This window comes from Haematobia irritans, chromosome 3 (assembly GCF_050003625.1).
Source record: "Haematobia irritans isolate KBUSLIRL chromosome 3, ASM5000362v1, whole genome shotgun sequence".
Taxonomy (NCBI): domain Eukaryota; kingdom Metazoa; phylum Arthropoda; class Insecta; order Diptera; family Muscidae; genus Haematobia; species Haematobia irritans.
In genome coordinates this window covers 183,376,792-183,391,855 of record NC_134399.1, presented here as the reverse complement: position 1 = coordinate 183,391,855, position 15,064 = coordinate 183,376,792, and the positions used below count along the sequence as shown (strand labels likewise).

At 31.9% G+C, this 15,064-nt stretch overlaps 1 protein-coding gene, 1 long non-coding RNA gene and 1 other non-coding gene across 5 annotated transcripts in view; all 3 read right to left on the bottom strand.

The window, feature by feature from the left end:
- LOC142230484 (TWiK family of potassium channels protein 7) overlaps positions 1-15,064 on the bottom strand; it is a 244,455-nt gene that overhangs the window by 29,275 nt on the left and 200,116 nt on the right. The gene's annotated exons all lie outside the window — the stretch shown is intronic.
- On the bottom strand, positions 3,337-3,881 carry LOC142228779 (uncharacterized). The gene is made up of 2 exons (XR_012720266.1): positions 3,782-3,881; positions 3,337-3,650 (listed from the first exon to the last, which is right to left on the bottom strand). It is a non-coding gene; the product is annotated as an uncharacterized LOC142228779 (long non-coding RNA).
- Positions 5,303-5,374, bottom strand: TRNAM-CAU (transfer RNA methionine (anticodon CAU)). Its single transcript has one exon. It is a non-coding gene; the product is annotated as a tRNA-Met (tRNA).

Here is a 15,064-nt window from a genome sequence, read left to right as displayed (position 1 = left end):
CGACCAATTTTTGCATGGGTGTTTGAGGTCATATATTAACATCACGTACCAAATTTCAACTGAATCAGATGAATTTTGGTCTTCCAAGAGGCTCCGGAGGTCAAATCTGGTGATCGGATTATATGGGGTCTATATATAATTATGGACCGATGTGGACCAATTTTTGCATGGTCATTAGAGACCATATACTAGTATCATGTACCAAATTTCAGCCGGATCGGATGAAATTTGCTTGTCTTAGAGGCGCCGCAAGCCAAATCGGGGGATCGGTTTATATGGGGGCTATATATAATTATGGACCTCTGTGGACCAATTTTTGCATGTTTGTTAGAGACCATATACTAACACCATGAATCAAATTTCTGGCGGATCGGATGAAATTTGTTTCTCTTGGAGGAATCGCAAGCCAAATTTGGGGGTCCGTTTATATGGGGGCTATACGTAAAAGTGGACCGATATGGCCCATTTGCAAAACCAACCGACCTACATCAATAACAACTATTTGTGCCAAGTTTCAAGTCGATAGCTTGTTTCGTTCGGAAGTTAGCGTGATTTCAACAGACGGACGGACGGACATGCTCAGATCTACTCGGAATTTCAACATTTTTTGAGAAAATTTCCTATATAGAAAAAAATTTGAGAAAAATCTTCTATATAAATAAAATTTTGACAAAAATTTGCTATAGAAATAAACTTTTGAAAATTTTTTTACAGAAATAAAATTTTGACAGAATTTTCAAAGTTGTTTTATCGAAATGTGGAAGTCATTCGGACTCGGCTAAAAGAGGAAAGTCCCTTGTTGTTCAGCTAAATATAGAAGCAAGCAGCACTCAGTGATAAAAGGTAAGTTATCCACTGTGGTATTACAATGTACTGAATAGTTTAAACCTGAAATATCTGGTTTATATGGGGGCTATATATAATTATGGACCTCTGTGGACCAATTTTTGCATGTTTGTTAGAGACCATATACTAACACCATGTATCAAATTTCTGGCGGATCGGATGAAATTTGTTTCTCTTGGAGGAATCGCAAGCCAAATTTGGGGGTCCGTTTATATGGGGGCTATACATAAAAGTGTACCGATATGGCCCATTTGCAATACCAACCGACCTACATCAATAACAACTACTTGTGCCAAGTTTCAAGTCGATAGCTTGTTTCGTTCGGAAGTTAGCGTGATTTCAACAGACGGACGGACGGACATGCTCAGATCTACTCGGAATTTCACCATTTTTTGAGAAAATTTCCTATATAGAAAAAAATTTGAGAAAAATCTTCTATATAAATAAAATTTTGACAAAAATTTGCTATAGAAATAAACTTTTGAAAATTTTTTTACAGAAATAAAATTTTGACAGAATTTTCAAAGTTGTTTTATCGAAATGTGGAAGTCATTCGGACTCGGCTAAAAGAGGAAAGTCCCTTGTTGTTCAGCTAAATATAGAAGCAAGCAGCACTCAGTGATAAAAGGTAAGTTATCCACTGTGGTATTACAATGTACTGAATAGTTTAAACCTGAAATATCTGGTTTATATGGGGCTATATATAATTATGGACCTCTGTGGACCAATTTTTGCATGTTTGTTAGAGACCATATACTAACACCATGTATCAAATTTCTGGCGGATCGGATGAAATTTGTTTCTCTTGGAGGAATCGCAAGCCAAATTTGGGGGTCCGTTTATATGGGGGCTATACATAAAAGTGTACCGATATGGCCCATTTGCAATACCAACCGACCTACATCAATAACAACTACTTGTGCCAAGTTTCAAGTCGATAGCTTGTTTCGTTCGGAAGTTAGCGTGATTTCAACAGACGGACGGACGGACATGCTCAGATCTACTCAGAATTTCACCACGACCCAGAATATATATACTTTATGGGGTCTTAGAGCAATATTTCGATGTGTTACAAACGGAATGACAAAATTAATATACCCCCATCCTATGGTGGAGAGTATAAAAAATGTTTTACTACCAACACTCATACTGACAACCACCAACAGTCGTCGGCAGTGTTGCCAGTATTTTTTTGGCTCTTGTCCCCAAATTATGATGTTTTCGTCCCCAAAAATCCCCAATTAATTTTTGACAAGTTTTTTTTTTTGAAAAAAAGAGCAAAAGGCTCTTCTGTAGAAAATTAGTAAAAATTTAAAAATTTAAATTTTGTCAAATCCAGCAAACTTCAATGAGATGAAGATTTCGAACCACAACACAAGAGACGAGTGATCGTCTTCTAAATGCTGGAGTTATGAAAATGGGAGATCGGACGTCTTGTATTTATGATAGATAATTTACTTCTAAATATTCATGTAGCAAAATTGGGTGATAGACACGTTGCCGAAGTTGGTAGATTTCTACTAGAAATGATAGATTTTTTTATTGTTTGGTAGATTGGTAGAATTTTGGATGTTTAGTCTTCTGATATAAAAATAAAATCTTGATAAAATGTTCTATATAGAAATAAAATTTTGAGAAAATTTCCTATATAGAAAAAAATTTGAGAAAAATCTTCTATATAAATAAAATTTTGACAAAAATTTTCTATAGAAATAAACTTTTGAAAATTTTTATTACAGAAATAAAATTTTGATAGAATTTTCAAAGTTGTTTTATCGCAATGTGGAAGTCATTCGGACTCGGCTAAAAGAGGAAGGTCCCTTGTTATTCAGCTAAATATAGAAACGAGCAGCACTCAGTGATAAAAGGGAAGTTATCCACTGTGGTATTACAATGTACTGAATAGTTTAAGCCTTAAATATCTGTATATATAGCGAACCTAACCTAACCTACCGTGGAAAATTGTAACTGAATTTAACTCTTAAGCGTTTTATGTTGGTGAGCAGGAATATTTTCGTGAGTGTAATTCGTTACTCACTCACACTCACGAAGATATTATTTTCGCGACTCACGACTCACGCACGAATCACGAAAATTTTCGTGAGTCACGACAATTTTGTGTCACGTGCACACCTCTAAAGTAAACCCGATCATTTTCTGTTGACAAACTGCTCAATTAGGGATGGCTTCTCATCGGAGAAAACCAAATTCTATATCTGGTGAGTCGAAGCCGAGAGACTTCGAAATTTGATTCTTCACTTGGGAATATACACAGAGAATACAGATTGGTTGTGACAACCGAATTTATTGCCAACCTACTTTTGGCAGTTGCAGCTACTATCAGTTGGCAGTTGTGTCACCCGAATGATTCGGTCGACACAACTAATACCACATATGGTTTTGGTTATGACTACCTTCATCATTCTGTTGTGTTGCCCAACATAAATAATACTCATGACCGAATTAAAAATATATTTAAAAATCAATTACTTCACCGTTAAATATTATATTTTATTTTATTTACATATAGGTATAGTGGTACAAATAATTCTAAATACGCTAAATGTATGTAATTAGTAGATAAAAATTTTTGTCTAGAATCTCTATTTATTGCATCAAAATGTATCCACAACCAGATTCTTAGAGCAAAAAAAAATTTTAACAGTCTAATTTAGTAAGATTTTCCACATCCAACTGCTTTCGTCTCTGAAATGTAGCTTCTTAAACACCAGAACCAAATTACTGGTTACTCCGAGTTGATTGCTCTGCCCAAAGTTGTCTCCAGAGTACATAATGTTACATACCTTAAAAATAGGCCACTATTATATGGATATTAACAAATAAAATTAGAAAGTTCTGGGGTACATGTATCCATGTTGGAGTTAATAAAACTAATTCCAGGACATATCCACAAATGTATCATATCTTCGATTACCTGATACAAAACGGGAGGTGCCATAAGCAGTTAAAATCCACAGTTCATATCGTCATCCTACGTACTATGTATATGCTTTTCGTTTTGAAGTCAACATGTAGCATGAAATTCCGCTGTTTTTAGTTTTAATTTGAAACAAATAAAAATGTCTTATTTGAATAATAAATAATTTGTTCAAATAGAAATGACATTTGAGAAATGCATCAAAAAGGCATTCGGCTGAGACTACCATATATCACTGAGGACTACTAAATGAGAGTTACGAAATTTATTTAAGGTAGGTCATATCAATCGAATTCAAATAAAATTTTTCAAAAGAGAGACATATAGTTGCTACAATCATTTATTTTCAATTACAATCGAGAATCTATTGAAATTATAGCCAAATGGTATTAAGGACAAAAAAATGCTTGGGATCCAAGTAAATAGATTGGTAGAACTGATATATAACTCTGAATGTAGAATTTTCGTTAGTACAACAGATTTCCAACCAATCTGTTTTCTGTGTGTAGGAAAGGGTTTTTGCATCGCATCGTTACTGGTGATGAAAAATTGCTCCCTGACAACAAAGGAAAACAAATCATATGTTATTATTATGATGCCTCAACTCAACGACGGCAAAGACGAATATTCTTGGAAAGAAGCTTATGGTGTGTATTTGGTGGCTGAGAATGGAGTACTATGAGCTGCTGCACGAATTATTCTGATAATTAGTTGACAATTTTGGTGCAAGTAGAGGAGACTGATGAGGAATGTGGTAGTTCCGACCATTTTGCAGTCTGTAAAAAAATGTGACAAACATTCTTCTCCTCTGTTGGTTAAGCTACTCTTGTAGTTTAGTCAACACAATGGTTTTAAAGCTGAGATCAAAACAACAAATAGGATTGAAGTACAAACCAACAATAAAAAACAAAACAAATAAAAGCAACGAATTTGCACAAAATTTTCTATAGAAATAAAAATTTTACAACATTTTCTATAGAAATAAAGCTTTGACAAAAATTTCTATAGAAATAAAATTTTGACAAAAATTTCTATAGAAATAAAATTTTGACAAAATTTTCTATAGAAATAAAATTTTGGTAGATTATTTATGGCTCGAGTTGCAACCACGATTATGAACCGACATGGACCATTGTGTGATTGGGGATCGGCTATATATAACTATAGACGGATATGGACCAATTTTGGCATGGTTGGTAGCGGCCATACACTCCACGTTCAACTGGATCGGATGAATTTTGCTCCTCCAAGAGGATCCAGTCTAAAGGACTCAATATAACAATAATTATTGAAGAAGAAACCAACAACAACAGCAAAACCACAATAAATAAATAAAATGAAACTTCGTTATTATAATGATTTCTTCATTGCAAGAAAACACATTCCATTCCTATTGGTTTTGTCCTTGGTTTGAAAACAATATAGCCTTGTTTTATTTTTAAATAAAAATAATTAAAAAAATACGAAAAAGGAGAAGTAGGGATATTGTACTAACGTTCATATCCATCCTACGTGTGATAGCAGAGCAAGGTTTCGATCCTCGGACCTCTGGGTTATGGGCCCAGCACGCTTCCACTGCGCCACTCTGCTTGTTGGGCCGCATATAGCTAAGAAGTGAAAAAGAAACACACAAGCAATGACTACGACTGATAGGTCTGACCCATATTTTGGGTTTGGGTGTAAAATACACACGCACAATATTTGTAATTTTTGGGGGGGCATAGTGGGTGGAAATTATCATTTCGCCAATTTCTTCAAACATAATAATCGAACATGTTGTGTTGGGCTTAAAACATGTTGTGTTTTGTGGAGGGAAATCCCATATCAACATGTGAACGATTTTGTTTTGCAAAATGTTTATAAACATGAGTTTGTATCGGAAACATTTCATGGGCCATAAAAAATCATAAATCGTTTGTTTTGATAGGAATAAATAATGTATGCCGCTTCGTTAGAATCGGACAATATAAATAAAACATTTTGATTTTCCGTTACGGTAAAAATGAAAAATTGTTTCGTAGTCGTGGTATTGCGTAGGTGTTAATTTATGGATTTTTAATAAGTAATACGATCAAATGAATTATAATATTGATGATATCAAAATGTAATGTCGATGTTATTTATGTTCTTGGAAAAAAATAAAGATTGTATGGGATACCAAACACGGTTGCCACTCGAGCCAAAAATTTGGAGAAGACTCTACCAAACAAAATTTTATTTCTGTAGAAATTTTTGTCAAAATGTTATTTCTAAATAACATTTGTTATTTCTAAATAATTTTGTCAAAATTTTATTATAGAAAATTTTGTCAACATTTTATTTCTATAGAAAATTTTGCCAACTTTTTTTTCTATAGAAAAATTTGTCAATATTTTATTTCTATAGAAAATTTTGTTAAATTTTTATTTCTATAGATAGTTTTGTCAAAATTTTATTTCTATAGAAAATTTTGTCAAAATTTTTTTTCTATAGCAAAATTTTGTCAAAGTTTTAATTCTATAGAAAATGTTGTCAAAATTTTATTTCAATTGAAAATTTTGTCAAAATTGTATAGAGATACAGATTTTCTATAGAGATAGGAAATTTTGTCAAAACACGGTTGTACCAAACACGGTTGCCACTCGAGCCAAACATTTGGAAAAGAAACTACCAAACAAAAAAAGGTTATTTTTATCAAAATTTTATCTCTGTAGAAAATTTTATTTCTATAGAAAATTTTGTCAAAATTTTATATCTATAGAAAATTTTCTCAAAATATTATTTCTATAGAACATTTTGTCAAAATTTTATTTCAATTGAAAATTTTGTCAAAATTTTATTTCTATAGAAAATTTGTCAAAATTTTATTTCTATAGAAAATTTTGTCAAAATTTTATTTCTATAAAAAATTTTGTCAAAATTTTTTTTCTATAGAAAAATTTGTCAATATTTGATTTCTATAGAAAATTTTGTCAAATTTTTATTTCTATAGATAATTTTGTCAAATTTTTATTTCTATAGAAAATTTATCAAAATTTTATTTCTATAGAAAATTTTGTCAAAATTTTATTTCTATAGAAAATTGTGTCAAAGTTTTAATTCTATAGAAAATTTTGTCAAAATTTTATTTCAATTGAAAATTTTGTCAAAATTGTATAGAGATACAGATTTTCTATAGAGATAGAAAATTTTGTTAACATTTTATTTTTATAGAAAATTTTGCCAAAATTTTATTTCTATAGAAATTTTGTCAAAATTTTATTTCTATAGAAATTTTGTCAAAATTTTATTTCTATAGAAAATTTTGTCAAAACACCAAACAAAAAAAGGTTATTTTATCAAAATTTTGTTTCTATAGAAATTTTATTTCTATAGAAAATTTTGTCAAAATTTTATTATAGAAAATTTTGTCAACATTTTATTTCTATAGAAAATATGTCAAAATTTTATTATAGAAAATTTTGTCAACATTTTATTTCTATAGAAAATTTTGTCAATTTTTTACCCTCCACCATAGGATGGGGGGTATATTAACTTGGTCATTCTGTTTGTAACACATCGAAATATTGCTCTAAGACCCCATAAAGTATATATATTCTGGGTCGTGGTGAAATTCTGAGTCGATCTGAGCATGTCCGTCCGTCCCACCGTCTGTTGAAATCACGCTAACTTCCGAACGAAACAAGCTATCGACTTGAAACTTGGCACAAGTAGTTGTTATTGATGTAGGTCGGATGGTATTGCAAATGGGCCATATCGGTCCACTTTTACGTATAGCCCCCATATAAAGGGACCCCCAAATTTGGCTTGCGAGGCCTCTAAGAGATTTCAAACAAATTTCATCCGATCCGGCTGAAATTTGGTACATGGTGTTACTATATGGTCTCTAACAACCATGCAAAAATTGGTTCACATTGGTCCATAATTATATATAGCCCCCATATAAACCGATCCCCCGATTTGGCTTGCGAGGCCTCTAAGAGAAGCAAATTTCATCCGATCCGGCTGAAATTTGGTACATGGTGTTAGTATATGGTCGCTAACAACCATGCAAAAATTGGTCCACATCGGTCCATAATTATATATAGTCCCCATATAAACCGATCATCAGATTTGACCTCCGGAGCCTCTTGGAAGACCAAAATTCATCTGATTCAGTTGAAATTTGGTACGTGGTGTTAATATATGGCCTCAAACTCCCATGGAAAAATTGGTCGAAATCGGTCCCTAATTATATATAGGCCCCATATAAGCCGATCCCCAGATTTGACCTCCAGAGGCCCTTGGAATTCTTCCCATTCGGTTGAAATTCGGTACGTGATGTTAGTATATGGTATCCAACAACCATGCAGGTATTGGTTCCTATCAGCCCATAATTATATATAGCTCCCATATAAACCGGTCCCCACATGTGACCTAGGGTGTGTTTTGGAGAAGCAAAATTCATCCGATCTGCTTGAAATTTGATACGTGGTGATCGTATATGATATTTAACGATCATGCCAAAAGTGGTACATATCAGTCCATAATCATATATAGCCCCATATAAACCGATCCCAAGCGTTGGTTTTGGAGCCTCTTGGAGGACCAAATTTCATCCGAGTGAGTTGAAATTTGGTACATTGTGCTAGTAAGTGGTCGTTAACAACCATGTCTAACTAGGTCCATATCGGTCTATAGTTATATATATCCCACAGATAAATCGATTGTATTTCTATAGAAAATTTTGTCAAAATTTTATTTCAATTGAAAATTTTGTCAAAATTTTATTTTTATAGAAAATATTGCCAAGATTTTATTTCTATAGGAAATTTTCTCAAAATTTTATTTCTATAGAAATTTTGTCAAAATTTTATTTCTTTAGAAAATTTTGTCAACATTTTGTTTCTATAGAAAATTTTGTAAAAATTTTATTTCTATAGAAAATTTTGTCAAAATTTTATTTCTACAGGAAATTTTGTAAAAATTTCTGTAGAAAGTTTGTCAAAATTTTATTTCTATAGAAAATTTTCATCAAAATTGTATTTCATGAAATGATTAATCAAGCTTGAGGTCTCGAGCTTGATTAATCATTTCATTATATATTTATAAAGGTCGAACAAAAAGAAAATTAATAAATTAAAATTGTATTTCTATAGGATTTTTTTTTCAAAATTTTATTGCTATAAGAAAATTTGTCAAAGTTTTATTTCTATAGAAAATTTGTTAAATTTTTTTTGCTATAGAAGATTGTGTAAAAATTTTATTTCATAGAAAATGTTCTCAAAATTTTATTTATATAGAAAATTTTGTCAAAGTTTTAATTCTATAGAAAATTTTGTCAAAATTTTATTTCAGTTGAAAACTTTGTCAAAATTGTAAAGAGATACAGATTTTCTATAGAGATAGAAAATTTTGTCAAAATTTTGTTTCTATAGAAAATTTTGTTAAAATTTTATTTTTATAGAAAATTTTGTCAAAATTTTATTTCTATAGAAAATTTTGTCAACATTTTACTTCTATAGAAAATTGTGTCAAAATTTTATTTCTATAGAATTTTTTTTTTTCAAAATTTTATTGCTATAGGAAATTTTGTCAAAGTTTTATTTCTATAGAAAATTTTATTAAAATTTTATTTCTATAGAAAATGTTCTCAAAATTTTATTTCTATAGAAAATGTTCTCAAAATTTTATTTCTATAGAAAATTTTCTCAAATTTTTATTTCTATAGAAAACTTTGTCAAAATTTTATTTCTTTAGAAACTTTTGTCAAAATTTTAATTCTATAGAAGATTTTCTCAAAATTTTATTTCTATAGAAAATTTTCTCAAAATTTTATTTCTATAGGTAATTTTGTCAAAAATTTTGTTTCTATAGAAAATTTTGTTAAAATTTTATTTTTATAGAAAATTTTGTCAAAATTTTATTTCTATAGAAAATTTTGTCAACATTTTACTTCTATAGAAAATTGTGTCAAAATTTTATTTCTATAGATTTTTTTTACAAAATTTTATTGCTATAGGAAATTTTGTCAAAGTTTTATTTCTATAGAAAATTTTATTAAAATTTTATTTCTATAGAAAATTTTGTCAAAAATTTATTTCTATAGAAAATGTTCTCAAAATTTTATTTCTATAGAAAATTTTCTCAAAATGTTATTTCTATAGAAAATTTTCTCAAATTTTTATTTCTATAGAAAACTTTGTCAAAATTTTATTTCTATAGAAACTTTTGTCAAAATTTTAATTCTATAGAAGATTTTCTCAAAATTTTATTTCTATAGAAAATTTTCTCAAAATTTTATTTCTATAGAAAATTTGTGAAATACCCCCTAGTTTGAGAGGAATATTTTGGACAATGTACCAATATATTAAGAATTCGATCGATCTACCAAACAATAAAAAATCTACCATTTTCGGTATAATTCTACCAACCGTGGTACCAAATGTTACTTATGGGAATTTATTTCATTATTATCCAAAGGATAATATTATTATTAAAATGATAACAAGTTATGGTTAAAATAAAAATGTGTCCATCTTGCCCATTTATGCACCTATCATAGGCAATTTAAGATACGAGTATTCACATTAAACTACGAAAGAAGAAATATTTGCCAAAGTCATAGGCCTACAATGGTTTCTTATAAATCTGGTCAATTTGTTCAATAAAATTTTATCCTTTATTGGACTACTGGTCTATTTTTGGCAAGTTAGACTCAAAACAAAGACTAAAAAAAATACAGTGAGATATGTACAAGTGTGTATAGAATAACTCCCATAACAAACATTTGCTTAATAAACTTGGGGAATTTCTTTCATTCGAATATTATGAAAATAAAGTTTCCTTTGTTGCTTTTTTTGGCTTTTGCCAAATCATAATCGTAAATATCTTCCTTCAACGAGCAAAGTGATGGAAGAGAGAGAGAGAGAGAGTGGAGTAACGTCTGTATTGTGTAATAATCATAAATATTAACAAATGAGGGGTGGCAACATTTTGGGGGGCGTTATATGGACAGAGAAGCGGAAACGGAAATAGTAATGTTGTTGCATGAAACTGAAGGACATTTATTATACGATTCTTTTGTGTAACATTATGATGATAAATATTAACAATAATAGTAATAATACAAAATGCATTGCGAATAATTCTTAATTATGACAATTGTTTGGTGCTAAGGATGACATATTCAAGGTGTAAATTATACATTTGTTATAGCTAGATTGAATCAAGGGAGCACTTGTTATAGGCTATATCATAATGGGTTGGTTATACTTTCTTTAAGTCTGTAAAGTAAAAACGAAAATTATTAATTTTCGGAAAAAAAAACATCACAAAATATGTTCAGGAAACCAGTTTAGAAAAATCTAGTGATTGTATTTAAGAAGAACCTTTAATCGTGGTAGGATTTGAATAAATTGCCGATAACAGTGTTGGTTTTTAGTTTCTGTCCATAAAACATCGCATCAAAACCATAACAGCTAACAGGTTGGCTGATAAGTCCCCGGTCTGACACATAGATGGCGTCGCTAGTATTAAATGCATATTATTTTTATATACCAACCTTCAAATTATTCGTGTCAAAATTTGACGTCTGTAAGTCAATTAGTTTGTGAGTTAGAGCGTCTTTTGTGAAGCAACTTTTGTTATTGTAAAAAAAATGGAAAAAAGGAATTTCGTGTTTTGATAAAATACTGTTTTCTGAAGGGAAAAAATACGGTGGAAGCAAAAACTTGGCTTCCACCGTATTTTTTCCCTTCAGAAAACAGTATTTTATCAAAACACGAAATTCCTTTTTTCCATTTTTTTTACAATAACAAAAGTTGCTTCACAAAAGACGCTCTAACTCACAAACTAATTGACTTACAGACGTCAAATTTTGACACGAATAATGAGTTTCCGGACTCTGCCCCAGGGAAATCAACAATAATTGACTGGTATACAAAATTCAAGCGTGGTGAAATCGAGTACAATCGACAGTCGGCTGTGTGGACAGCGACCGGTGAGCCGTCTCCGAAGCATGGAAAGACTCAAAAGTCCGCTGGCAAAGTAATGGCCTCCGTTTTTTGGGATGCGCATGGAATAATTTTTATCGATTATCTTGAGAAGGGAAAAACCATCAACAGTTACTATTATATGGCGTTATTGGAGCGTTTGAAGGTCGAAATCGCGGCAAAACGGCCCCATATGAAGAAGAACAAGTATATAAAGCAGTAAATTCGGCCGCGCCGAATCTTAAATACCCACCACCAAGAATCAAATATAATAGTTTACTTTGAAAACTCTTCGTCGTAGTGGGTTACTTGATAATATATAGAATTGTAGGGGGTTTGATGACAAATCTTCTCCCAAGCAAGTCAGTTCCCGACGACAAACTTTAAAGATTTTATCTATGAAGACCAGATCAGATTCTGGATTTATGAGAACCAAATATGTTTGAGTTTTAGAGATTTATAAACATATCGTGTATATGATGAAATTACGCCTTGATTTGAAATCTTAAATCTGTAGATTTTTTCCGCCATTATTTAAACAAATACGATGAGTTAAATCTGGAAATTCTACTTTCAGTTTCAAGCAATTTTCATGACCATGAAATAAGTGTTTTCTTTTTTGAGAAACGTAATTTTAGACAAGCAAAGTTTTTTTTGACACACATTTTAGAGACAATCGTTGAATAAACGAAAATACTTTATAAGAAAAGGAAATTTCGTTTGTCTAAAATTTCATTATAGATTACTAATTTCCAGCAAATCGTATAAAAACTACGGATTCTAGAAGCCCAAGAAATAAAGCCGGGAATCGATCTATATTGGGGCTATACCAAAACATGGATCGAGAGGCATCATTTGCTAATCACATATTTGTGATCTTAAAATACCTCCAGATTTTCAATTTCAAACAAATCGGCTAAAAAATATAGTCTCTAGACGTCCAAGAATCGAGAGATCAGTCTATATGGGGGTTGTACCAAAAAATGAACCTCGATATACCTGAATTTCGGCACACTTATTAGTGGTGTAAAAATACATATCGACTTCGAATTTCAGGCAAATCGGGTAATAAATAAAGTTTATAGGAGCTCAAGAATTTCAGGCAAATCGGATGGTAAATATAGTTTCTAGAAGCCCAAGAAGCAAAATCGGGAGATCGGTCTATAGGGGGGCTATACCAAAACATGGACCGATGGGCACCATTTTCGACACACCTTTTTATGGTCCCAAAACAACTCTAGATTTTCAATTTCAGGAAAATCGGATAGAAAATATAGTTTCTAGAAGCCCAAGAAGCAAAATCGGGAGATCGGTCTATAGGGGGCTATACCAAAACATGGACCGATGAGCACCATTTTCGTCACACCTTGTTATGGTCCTCAAATACCTCTAGATTTCCAATTTCAGGCAAATCGGATGGTAAATATAGTTTCTAGAAGACCTAGAAGCAAAATCGGGAGATCGGTCTATATGGGGGCTATACCAAAACATGAACCGATGGGCACCATTTTCGGCATACATGTACCGATACGGACCATTTTCGACACACCTCTTTATGGTCCCAAAATACCTCTAGATTTTCAATTTCATACAAATCGGATAGAAAATACTGTTTCTAGACGCATAAGAAGCAAAATCGGGAGATCGGTCTATATGGGGGCTATACCAAAACATGGATCGATACGGACCATTTTCGACACACCTCTTTATGGCTCCAAAATACCTCTAGGTTTCCAATTTCAGGCAAATCGGATGGTAAATATAGTTTCTAGACGCCCAAGAAGAAAAATCGGGAGATCTGTCAATATGGGGGCTATACCAAAACATGGACCGATACGGACTATTTTCAACACACCTCTTTACTGTTCCAAAATACCTCTAGATTTCCAATTTCAGGCAAATCTGATAAAAAATACGGTTTTTATAGGTCCAAGACCCCAAATAGGGAGGTCGGTTTATATGGGGACTATATCAAAACTTGGACCGATATAGCCCATCTTCGAACTTGACCTGCCTGCAAACCAAAAACGAATCTGTGCCAAATTTCGGGACGATATCGCCATTATTGAAGGCTGTAGCGTGATTACAACAGACAGACAGACAGACAGACAGACAGACAGACAGACAGACAGACGGACAGACGGACATGCTTATATCGTCTTAGAATTTCTCCCTGATCAAGAATATATATACTTTATATAGTCGGAAATCGATATTTCGATGTGTTACAAACGGAATGACAAACTTATTATACCCCCGTCACCATTTTATGGTGGTGGGTATAAAAAAGTGTTTTTCCACCAAGACAACGCACCGTGCTACAAGTCATTGAAAACGATTGCAAAAATTCATGAATTGGGCTTCGAATTGCTTCCCCACCCACCGTATTCTCCAAATCTGGCCCCCAGCAACTTTTTCTTGTTCTCAGACCTCAAAAGGATGCTCGCAGGGAAAAATTTTGGCTGCAATGAAGAGGTGATCGCCGAAACTGAGGCCTATTTTGAGGCAAAACCGAAGGAGTACTACCAAGATGGTATCAACAAATTGGAAGGTCGTTATAATCGTTGTATCGCTATTGAAGGGAACTATGTTGAATAATAAAAACGAAAATGAGAAATGTATTTTTCTTTGTTAGACCGGGGACTTATCAGCCAACCTGTTATATCTTGATAGATTCGGAGGGTAATTCTCAGTCTAACAGTGTATATTATTCCCCGACTAGGATATCCAAAACCGAAACCAATTAACTGGTCAGTCGAATTCTATTACAAACATCGAAACCAGATTGTGGCAAAATTGGAATTTTCGGTTGCTCCGAAATTAGGTTTTTGAACATCGGTTAACGGGTTTTCATTATAATTAAGTGATTCGACTTTAAATATGGTATCCTAACATGAAAGAAAATTTCGTTTTACTAAGGTCAACGTGGCTTTAATTCTACTGAAAAAATCTTCAAAATTAATGAAATCGTCTTTAAATTTGTTGCCTTGTAGATTCTTGAATACAACACAAAAATTCGTTCAAAATTAGGACATGTTTTTCAAATTTTTATTTTCAAAATTAAAATTTAAAATTTAAATTGTCGTTAATACCTTTTTAAAGGAAAAAAACTAAATATACTAATAAATTTCAATTTGTTTCCTAAAATCAACTACGCCAAACTCAAATTCAAAAGAGAATTGTGTCCTAAAAATATCTTTAGGTTAAAGTTACAGTGGCAGCCTGATTAAGTTTCAGGCTCACTTAGACTATTCAGTCCATTGTGATTAAAAAGTAGCTTTACTTTAATTCTCCGCTTCTTTGGCTCGGAATCAATACCACCATTCAT